A 10,957-nucleotide genomic window follows, 5' to 3' on the forward strand; every position below is an offset into this window, starting at 1 on the left:
CTTGGGCCACTTCCTTGATCAGGCATACTGCATAGTGAAAGAAAAAATGTTGTAGTTACATCATTTCACAAGCCTTTTTGTTAAATTTTGACAAGTTTTGATGTTTCATTCTCTATTCAATTTTGAACCAACGAGACGAATTAATTAGAGAGAAAGATAAATGATAGAGATGCTTCTGAATAATGCTACTTTTAGTGTTTTTACATGTTTTCGCTGCAAATGATTAATTTGTTGCTCTTTAAGTTAATTCGAAATAACAGGACAATTAAATTTTAAGAGCATGATTAAAGAGATCATCTGAATGTATTATGAATATATTATGGTATTGTTATTTTCTGACCAACGTTGTTAATAACAATATCATATTTTATATGGTTATTTGCATTTATTTATATTTAATCCCAATAGTGATGTAGATTTAATTGTATAAACAGTTGTATGTTTTAATTTTGACCAACATTGGAACTAAGGCATGCGATTGTTGTTATTGTGTTCTCACTTTTTCGTTGTGATTTCAGGAGGGATGTACTTGATGAGCTGCATCAAAGATATCCCGGTCCTCAAAGGTGACAACTACGGTGAATGGAGGAAAAAGGTTGACCTAGCCTTCATTTGTGCTGAGGTGGATTGGTTACACAACGAACCGTGTACCATAGAGCCACTTGCGCCAGTGAGAGCGACCGATGATACTGATGCTGCATGGCAGAAAAAGGAGAGGGATTATGCTCCCTTAAATATGTCTTTTGACATACAGCATAAAAAGTGGACCAATGTCAATAAGAAGTGTATGACATTCATAAAGAACACGATTGATCTTACAACAGTGGGACCAAATGCCACGGCTATATACTGCTACCCGTTAAGAAACAACAAAGGATAATGACAGTAGGCAAAGTTCATCAGAATCTCAAAGAATCACTGGATCGAAAATGTAAAGATGTTTTCTACTTAAATTGATCATGTAGGTTACAAAATGTAATCATTCCACTGCAACAAACTGCTACTAAGTAGTGAATAGGAACTTGTGACTTTTCATTTTTCCCTTAGCTATGGTCTGGACTCTGGATCCAAAATTTCCACCTGCAAAAGAGAATGCATAATGCGATTAATGAATCACATTTGTAGGTATAACTCACTCTCTTCTGTACATGAATTTGAGGAAGGTGCTTGTACATACAGTCTAATACAAAACAGATTTGGTATTACAGTTAACAGGAAAAAGCATTATATTTCATAACCACATTCTGTTGAAAACTGTAACACATTTGGAAAGAAATAGAGAAACGGAATAATGTGCAGCAGCATGAGTAGTCTTGCATATGCCAAAAGGTTAGGCAGACACTTTGCGGGGAAAAAAATAAGGCAGCCACCTTGATAACAAGGCTATCGCCACACATTTTTTTAACATCATCTGCACATAATGCGTATAGCAATTGTATCTAAACACTATAAAGCATCACACAGGTTCCTTACGACCTCAACTACATCGTCAATGATTCAATCCAGTAAACTACTTATAGCAAGCAAATGAAAACAAAGGTTTGTAGGCTTGCATATGCAAACTATTCCGTCCATCCTTGGCCCTTTTCATACCTTCCATCAAAATTCTTTGTATTTTGGTGTTCTAATCCAAATGAAATATAATACTTATTAACTACTCTAGATAGCATATCACACACCCTTACTACTCCTAAGAGGGCTATATAAAATAGTTGAATATGGAGTAAGCATTTCAGAAGCCTCAAACTGAAGATGCCAAATGCACTTGAAATTCACAGCCATCATGTATCAGCAACACATTGGATGGTATTTCCAAAATACACATAACCAAGGTAGTAAGCTATCTTTCATAAAATCAGAGAAGCCATTTTGTAATTAACTTCTACTAACTGAGTATAACGTCAGAGGTTTATGAAAAATCAATCAAATATAGGACTCCAGTCCTTGAGACTAAATAGCAGACTAATTTCTAGCTGGTTGGTGAGTCAAAAGCATCTATAGATGATATTATTCTTTAATTTGCCAAAAAGTCAACAGATTAATAATTGGTATTGATAGGCAGCCCATACAACTGATGCTCCATCTTTCAGGCGATAGAGTAGCACCACATTAGTAGAAGACTGAACCAAGCAAAGTAGGAAAGGTAAACCGACCCTTGCAATGTGTTGTATTTGCACACAAGAGAAGGCAGTGTTGGTGTATATGTGAGCCCATGTATAGAGGCCCATGTATAGGAAATATATATCCCACCCTTCTAGAGTTTGGAAGAATAGAGACAATTATTCTCTCCATCATGGTATCATTAGCCTAGGGTTTCCTCCTCCTCTCTCTCTCTCTCCCCCTCCCATCGAGCCCGCAGCTGCCGGCGCCGCCGGCCTCCTCCCCTCTCCTCCTTCCCTTCCCTCCCTTCCTCTTCCTCTGCTCCGAGCACCCCTTCCTCTGCTTTGGGTGCCGCCACCCCCTTCTCTGCTTCGGGGGCCGCTGCCGCCTGGGGCCACCGGGGGCCCCTGCCCGCTGCCGCCGCAGCAGCAGCCGTTGGCGCGAGCGCGGGGGGCGCAGCGCCAGGCGTGCTGGGCGGCGCCGCCGCCTGGCCCCAGATCCAGCCCGCCGCCGCCCTTGTCCTGCTGGAGCCCGCACCGACGGCGCCGCCGCGGGAGCAGGGGCTGCAGACGCGAAGGGCGCGGGGGGCGCGCCGCCGCCTGGGCCCCGCCTCAGGCGCCACCCGGGCCGCTGCCACAGCTGCCTGTGCTGTCCGCGCCACCCCAGCCGCCGCCTGGGCCGCTGCCGCCCGCCGCCGCCAGCGGCATGAGGGCCGCGGGCGCAGGGGACGCTGCCGCCGCCGCTGCCACCGCTGCATCCGCCGCAGCCGCCCATCGCGCCGCTGTCGCGGCGTTAAGCAGCCCGCCGCCAACGCCGCTCTTCCTGAAGCTTCTCCCGCGTGGCCTGGGCCCGGGATGCCGCCCGAGGATGCGCCGCTCGCCGCTGCCGCACTCCGTGGGCAGCAGGCCGATGCCGCTCTGGCCGCGGCCCTCCTCGTCGCCAAGTCAGAGGCCGCGGCCCTCCTTGTCGCCAAGTCGGAGGCCACGGCAGCCAAGGAGCGGGTCCGCGTGGCTGCCCTCGCTTGGGAGTTCGAGCGCGCCACGGCTGACGCTCTCACTCGCCGGGTCGCTAAGGCGAAGCACTACATCCTCCTCCCCAGCCCGCGGCCCGTCGTCCCCTTCGTCAAGCATGCCGCCTCGTCCCACCAGGCCCCGCCCCCTCCAGGCCGCCGGCGTCCAGAACATCCGGGCCCTGGTCACCGTCCTCCTCGACCCCACGTCCTCCTACTACGGATGCTGGCGGGACCAGGTCCTCCTCGCCCTCCGCCGCTACGCCCTCGACGACCATGTTCTCCTCAACACGCCGATCGAGGTGCGGGACGTGGTGTGGCTGCGCCTCGACAATGTCGACATGTCCTGGATCTTTGGGACCATCTCCCTAGATCTTCAGGACCTCGTCAGGACCCAAGGCGGCACCGCGCGACAGGCCTGGGTGGCGCTCGAGGGGCAGTTCCTCGACAACACCGAGTTCCGCGCTCTCCAGCTCGACGCCAGCTTCCACACCTTCGAGCAGGGGGACCTCTCCGTCGGTGAGTTCTGCCGGCGGATGAAGGGCATGGCTGATGCTCTTTACGACCTCGGGTGCCCGGTGTCTGATCGGGTTTTGGTGCTCAATGTCGTGCGCGGCCTGAGCAGCACCTATGACCACCTGAAGACGTGCATCACCCGCCAGCGGCCCTTCTCCTCCTTCCTGCAGGTCCAGGACGACCTCGCCCTCGAGGAGATCACCAGGGGTCTCGCGCCCGGATCATCCTCGTCCACCCCCACCGCGCTCGTGGCCGCTCCACTGGCTTCCTCCGGCGCTCTTGCCACCTCCCTCCTTGGTGCTGCTCCCGCCGGGCAGACCCGGAGGTGGAGGGGGCCGTGGACGTCGTCGGCGGGGGGGACGGGGTGGTGGTGGTACTGGTGGTCCTGCTTCTGGGGATACCGGTACCGGTGGAGGCCGTCGGGGTGCGCCGACTCCAGCTCCCGTTCCTGCCCCTGGAGGTATGCCCTGGCCATCCTTCAGCAACTCGTGGTCAGGGCGCATCTCGATGTGGCCGTTCCAGGGTCCGGGGGGGCCTCGTCCTCAGGTCTAGCCGGCGGCCATGTTCACCGGTGCTGCTCCCCTCTTCGCGCCACCCTGGACCCCGCCCGCTCAGCCCAGCCAGCAGCCGACCTGGCCTGGGGGGTAGGACCAGGCCGCTCTGGCGCAGTCCTTCAGCACCATGGGACTGACGCCGCTGGTCAGCACCGAGTGGATCGCCGACTCGGGTGCCTCCTTCCACACCACCCCAGATGTCGGTATCCTCTCCTCTGTCCGACCCCCACACCCCTCTTATCCTTCTTCCATCATGGTTGGTGATAGGTCTTGTCTTCCTGTCACCGCCATGGGTTCTGCTCCTGGCTCTTTTCGTCTTCCCAATGTCCTTGTTGCTCCTCAGATGGTTCACAACCTTCTTTCCATTTGCCAGTTTACTGCTGACAATTCTTATTCCATTGAATTTGACTCTTCTGGTCTTACTGTGAAGGATTCGGCTTCCCGGCGTCCGCTCCTCCGATGTGACAGCTCGGGGCCCTTTACACTCTTCGTCTTCCTGCTTCCGCTGCTTCCGCTGCTCCGTCTTCGACTACTTCTTCGTCTGCTGCTTTTGCCGTGACGCCGTCTTCCACCACCTGGCACCGCCGGCTTGGTCACCCCGGCCGCGACATTTTGGCTCAGCTAGGTCGTAGTACCGATGTTCCATGTACTAGGACTCCTGCTGAGCACCTTTGTCATGCGTGCCAGTTAGGTCGTCATGTCAGACATCCTTTTTCTTCGTCTTCTGCGCATGCTGCGCATGCCTTCGATCTTGTTCACTGTGATCTGTGGACATCTCCTGTACTCAGCATGTCGGGTTATAAATATTATCTGGTGGTTGTTGATGATTTTTCTCATTACTCTTGGACTTTTTCTTTGCGCGCCAAGTCTGAGACCTTCCCCACCCTCCTCCACTTCTTTGGCTAGGTGTCCACTCAGTTCGGCATCACCATTAAGGCCGTCCAGTGTGACAACGGGCGTGAGTTCGATAACTCCACCTCCCGTTCCTTCTTCCTCTCTCAGAGTGTTCAGCTGCGTATGTCTTATCCGCATACCTCTCCTCAGAACGGCAAGGCTGAGCGGATGATTCGCACGACGAACGATGTCGTGCGCACTCTTCTGATCCAGACCTCTCTGCCCCCGCGCTTCTGGGCTGAGAGTCTCCACACCGCCACCTACTTGCTTAACCGCCTTCCGTCCACTGCTTCTCCTGCTCCCACTCCACACCATGCTCTTTTCGGTACCCCTCCTCGCTACGACCACCTTCGGGTCTTCGGGTGTGCGTGTTACCCTAACACCTCCGCCACTGCTTCTCACAAGCTGGTGCCCCGCTTGACTCATGTGTTCCTTGGGTACTCCCCTGATCAAAAGGGGTACCGATGCTTTGACCTCACCTCTCGCCGTGTCCTGATCTCCCGACACGTCGTGTTTGACGAGTCGGATTTCCCCTACTCCACCTCCTCCACACCTTCTCCTGAGCCCGAGCTGGAGTCACTGTTTTCGACTGACCCGGTGGTTCATTCACCGTTACATGTCTGTCCTTTTCCTGCAGGTTCTCCCGGTGCACCGGCACCGCTTTCAGTGATCCCTGCTGCGCCGAGCGCGGCCCCGGTGCCCGCGGTCGCGCCACGAGCGGCCCCGAACCTCCGATCGTGCCGCGCGCGGACCCGGTGTCTCTTGCTGCGCCACGCGCGGCCCCAGTGCCTCCCCCTGCACCTGCGCGGTACGCTCAGCTGGTGCAGGTGTACCAGCGTCGTTCGGCGCCGGCACCGTTGCCGCCGCGGTACGCTCAGCCGGTGCAGGTGTACTGGTGTCGTTCGACACCGACACCGGCGCCGCCTCCGGCTCCGGAGGCTTCTGCGATGCCTACACCGGAGCCTTTGCCGCCGCCTCCGCCGCCTTACTCTCGAGTCGAGCCGGCGGTGTACCACCCGCCGGTCGTCCATCGGGATCCTCGACATATCCATCCCATGGTGACTCGGGGGATGGTATCTCAGGCTGCGACTCTCTTCGCCACCGAGGGAGAGCCGCAGGTCTCTCCGGTACCCTCCTCTGTCCGCGATGCCTTGGCGGATCCTCACTAGCGTCGCGCGATGGAAGAGGAGTACGCGGCTCTTCTTGCTAACCAGACGTAGGACCTCGTGCCGCGTCCGTCTGGTGGCAATATGGTCACAAGCAAGTGCATCTGAACGCATAAGCGTTGGGCTGACGGCTCACTGGAGCGCTACAAGGCTCGCTGGGTTCTCCGAAGTTTCACCCAACGGCCTGGTGTGGACTATGATGAGACCTTCAGTCTAGTGGTGAAGCCTGCTACTGTACGCACGGTCCTCTCGCTTGCGCTCTCTCGCTCTTGGCCTGTGCACCAGCTCGATGTGAAGAATGTGTTTCTTCATGGCACTCTGTCAGAGACAGTCTACTGCTCTCAGCCAGTGGCATTTGTGGACTCCAATCGTCCGGACATGGTTTGTCGGCTCAACAAGTCTCTCTATGGTCTGAAGCAGGCTCCTCGGGCTTGGTATTCTCGGTTCGCCACGTTCTTGCTCACTTTGGGATTCACCGAGGCCAAGGATGACACTTCTCTGTTCATCTACCGCCGTGGGGATGAGACTGCCTACCTGCTGCTCTATGTTGATGATATTGTGCTCACAGCCTCCAGTCAGCAATTGCTTGAGCGCGTCATCTACTCTCTGCAGCAGGAATTTGCTATGAAGGATCTTGGTTAGCTCCACCACTTCTTGGGCGTCACTGTTGAGCCTCGCCCGTCTGGCCTTCTCCTTCACCAGCGGCAGTACGCGCTCGATATTCTGGAGCGGGCTACGATGACTGATTGCAAGCCCTGCTCTACTCCTGTTGACACTCAGGCGAAGCTGTCTGCTGATCTGGGTGCTCCTGTGGCTGATCCTACTGCCTACCGGAGTCTGGCCGGTGCTTTGCAGTACCTTACCTTCACCAGGCCAGACCTCACCTACGCTGTTCAACAGGTCTGTCTCCATATGCATGATCCCCGGGAGTCACACCTTGCTGCCCTGAAGCGTCTCCTCCGCTACGTCCGTGGCACTGTGGACCTCGGCCAGGTGCTTCACCGCTCGTCCTCTGCTGAGCTGGTGGTCTACACCAACGCTAACTGGGCTGGCTGCCCGGACACTCACCGCTCCACTTCCGGTTACGCCGTCTTCCTGAGCGGCAACCTGGTCTCCTAGTCGTCCAAGCGACAGCCGGTTGTCTCCCGCTCCAGTGCCGAGGCGGAGTACCGGGCTGTCGCTAACGGCGTGGCGGAGGCGTCCTGGCTCCGACAGCTCTTGGCGAAGCTCCACAGCCCGCTCACCAAGAGCACGGTCATCTACTGCGACAACGTCAGCGCCGTGTATCTCTCCACCAACCCCGTTCAGCATCAGCGGACGAAGCATGTGGAGATCGACTTGCACTTCGTGCGCGACAGAGTCGCCATCGGCGATGTTCGGGTACTCCATGTCCCGACCACCTTCCAGTTTGCCGACATTTTCACCAAGGGACTACCCTCCTCGACCTTCTCGGAGTTTCGCTCCAGCCTCAACGTAGCAGGTGGCTAGTTATGGCTGCGGGGGGGGGTGTTTGCCCTTTGTACTTTCTTCTTGTCTAGTCTTGAACACCGCTACGATGGTAGTTCAGACTGCGGGGGGTGTTGGCTTTCTTGTTGTCCAGTCTTGAACACTGCTGCGCCGGTAGTTCAGACTGCGGGGAGTGTTGGTGTATATGTGAGCATATGTATAGAGGCCCATCTAGAGGATCATGTATAGGAAATATATATTCCACCCTTCTAGGGTTTGGAGGAATAGAGACAATTATTCTCTCCATCAGGCAGCAACAGCTCCAAGCTCTAATCAGCAGCACCAAACAATTTGAAACCTCAGTTCTTCCTATAGGAGAAACAATACCCGTAACTCCGTAAGCCAGAAACAACTATAGACAACACTATTGTTCAATTTGCAAAGAAACTAACATGTATTTTCTACTGTCTATTTATCAGGAAAACAACATGTAACTTTAGTTCTCCCTATGTCAGTAAGTAATATCACATAGGTAAATAGCAAAGCCCATTTCTTCCTAAAAGATTAGCTACAGCCATTGAAACCATTTGTTTGCTAATAGGAAATGTGAACTTGGTGGTCATACGGAAGAACTTTGTCCTGCAGGGGAAAATTCTCTGAATCCTGAAATAATAAATTTCAACAAAGCACAATTACATGAAGTTCTAGCATGTACCTGAGATACCTTAGCGCAGACACAGGTAGCCTCCTACCCAAGCCCTCAAACATTGACTCAGTTCTTAAATCTGCAAGATATCCACCTGATCACCAACCTGCATCAAACATTAATCCGATCTAGAATTAACGATATAAAGGGCATGACGAATTAGAAACCTAGTAGGCGATCTTGGAAAAGGTAATATTGGCAATAAGGGAAAGAAATATCTAATAAAATATTAAGGTTGTAGGTTTGGGATTAAACTACACATTAGCTAAAGAAGTTTGAGATCTGTAGGTGCTTCTGAAATGGCAAAGTAGACCATGATACACATCAATCTTATTGTCGTGGGGATTTTGATAGCAGTTGAATAAATATGCATTAACGATCCTAAGCATTGAGCTCTCTACCTGCGTATTTGAAAGCTTGAGCTAGGCAAAAAGGGAAACCTAAATATAAGGTCAGGTATAACAGAAATTTATTAATCCAAATGATACTTCACTATGTTGGTATTTCTAAGAATTAACTGAAATCATAGAACCAAAGAGGTTAGGCAAATAAACATTCCTGAAATATTCAGGAAATATTATTGACCCACCTAATGTCCTAAAGTTTGGACTATTAGTAGAATGGTATTATATTGCAATGATAACTAATGTCCTATTATAGTGTGGGATACTAATGTGATAAATTAGATTTAGTAGCTAGGAGAACATGACTAAGAGGAGCATTTTCATGTACCATGATGCCTCTTGTAAAATAAATCCATATAGCAATGGACCAAAGAAAAAATGGAAATCAGTTTACTTGGCAGGGCTGGCTACCCCTTGCCTGCATCTGAGTACTGCTGCCTGCCTACCTCTGATGCATGCGGCAGAAGCAAGGTACAAAATAGCCCGCTAATAGCTCGCTATTGTCCGCTATTAGTTTTTTAAGAGATCTCCCGCTACGCTATACATTATTTGTCCGCTATGTCCGCTATAGGGGTTTTTATAGGATTTAGTGATAATAAATGTCCGCTACTTCCGCTAAAGATGTAGCCAAAAGAAATAAAAAATCAATATAACTAGGGTGGACCATAGACAAAGCATTACGGGCACAGTTAGGCAGTCAAGAGATGTGTTGAGTCTATTTTAGAATGTTAGACCAATGAAAAATTTGCTGAAATTGGTTGCATTACTGATGTTATTGGCCACATTATGCATTTTTTTTACAAACCGCTAAATGGATAGCTCCGCTATAGCTTTCGCTATAGCTCTTTTAGCTTTTTGGAAGGACTTCCGCTAAACGTCTTAGCCCGCGAGTTTATACCTTGGGCAGAAGACATTGCTCGACCAGCCAATTAAGGAGCAGACGAGAAAGAGCGCCCCCAGTTCACTGCTGCTCTCGCTTGTGCTTGTCATGCTGGACGACGATGTTGACAGTAAGGTGGGAGCCCCACTGGTTGCTCATAGGAGTTCCCTTTCACAGAAAAATAAACTAACTGCAATGCAAGTTCACAAATAAGTGACGACAGTTGGAACAAATAGTACACAGAAAAGGGGAAATTGTCTATATCACATTACCATCATCCACAGCTAATCCAATCTTTAGGAACACTGTTTCGGTTTTATTCTCCCCCTGTTAGGAACAACCCCAACAGAGAGCATACTGACGAATGCGGACACCACTGAATCAGGTCCTAAGAGATGAACACGACAAGCTGAACGATGGAATAAAGCTAGCTCCACACCACATCGAAATCGAAATGATTAGACGAAGACCCTATCCCATCCTTGGTAGGAAACAACCACAGGCTGGAGCAAGGAGCCGCTGGCGGAGGAGGGATGGGGAGGTAGAAGGAGCGGACGGAGGGAGGCGGCTGCTCCTCGACGCTGAGGCTGCCATGGATGGTGGATCTGAGGCGGTACATAGCCTAGCCCGTGCCGCGGATCCAGTTGCCGACCGTGAAAATCAAGCGCTCGAGGGTCCCCATGGCTGCCCCTGGTGCTGCAGCACGCCCGCTCGCTCCTCCGCGTGCCTGGTTGGGTGGGGCTTGCCGCCGGCCGCCGCGCTCCGGGCTGCCATGCCGCCGCCGCATTCCTTGATGGATCCAAGCGCGTGCGAGAGAGGAGAGGGAGTAGTGCCAGGGCCGCTCGATGCTCGACGGGAGATGAGATGGAGGGGTGAAGAACGACATGAGATGGGGGCGGATCTACAGGGGGTTAAGGGCCCCATACCTCCCTAAGACCCATGGGCCATGGATACCATCCTAAGCCCCCCTTATTTTTAGTATGTAACAATGAAGAAGAAGGGGAGGAAGAAGAAGAGAAGGAGAGGAAAAAAAAAGAGAGTGGATATGAGCCCCCTCTACATTTTTGAGCTAGATTCGCCACTGGATGGAAGGGTGAAGAACGACGGCGGCGCTAGCTCCGGAGAGGAGGAGCGCACAGCGAGCATGTAGGGCGGCGGCGGCGGTAGGGAGAGGAAAGAGAAGGTCAGTGCGGAGGGAAAGGTAGGGTTTGGTCTAGCTAGGGGGGTTTTCCGAACAAATGGATTGCGGGGAGGAGCGCCCGCAGGAGTGCAGCGCGCAACG

The 10,957-nt window shown here is 52.3% G+C and overlaps 1 long non-coding RNA gene across 1 annotated transcript; it reads right to left on the reverse strand.

The window, feature by feature from the left end:
* Positions 1 to 828: 828 nt before the first annotated feature.
* On the reverse strand, positions 829 to 10,568 carry LOC120655458. Its single transcript, XR_005667524.1, has 3 exons — positions 9,694 to 10,568; positions 8,401 to 8,497; positions 829 to 1,080 (listed from the first exon to the last, which is right to left on the reverse strand). It is a non-coding gene; the product is annotated as an uncharacterized LOC120655458 (long non-coding RNA).
* Between the last annotated feature and the right edge of the window lie 389 nt (positions 10,569 to 10,957).

This window comes from Panicum virgatum, chromosome 1N (assembly GCF_016808335.1).
Source record: "Panicum virgatum strain AP13 chromosome 1N, P.virgatum_v5, whole genome shotgun sequence".
Taxonomy (NCBI): domain Eukaryota; kingdom Viridiplantae; phylum Streptophyta; class Magnoliopsida; order Poales; family Poaceae; genus Panicum; species Panicum virgatum.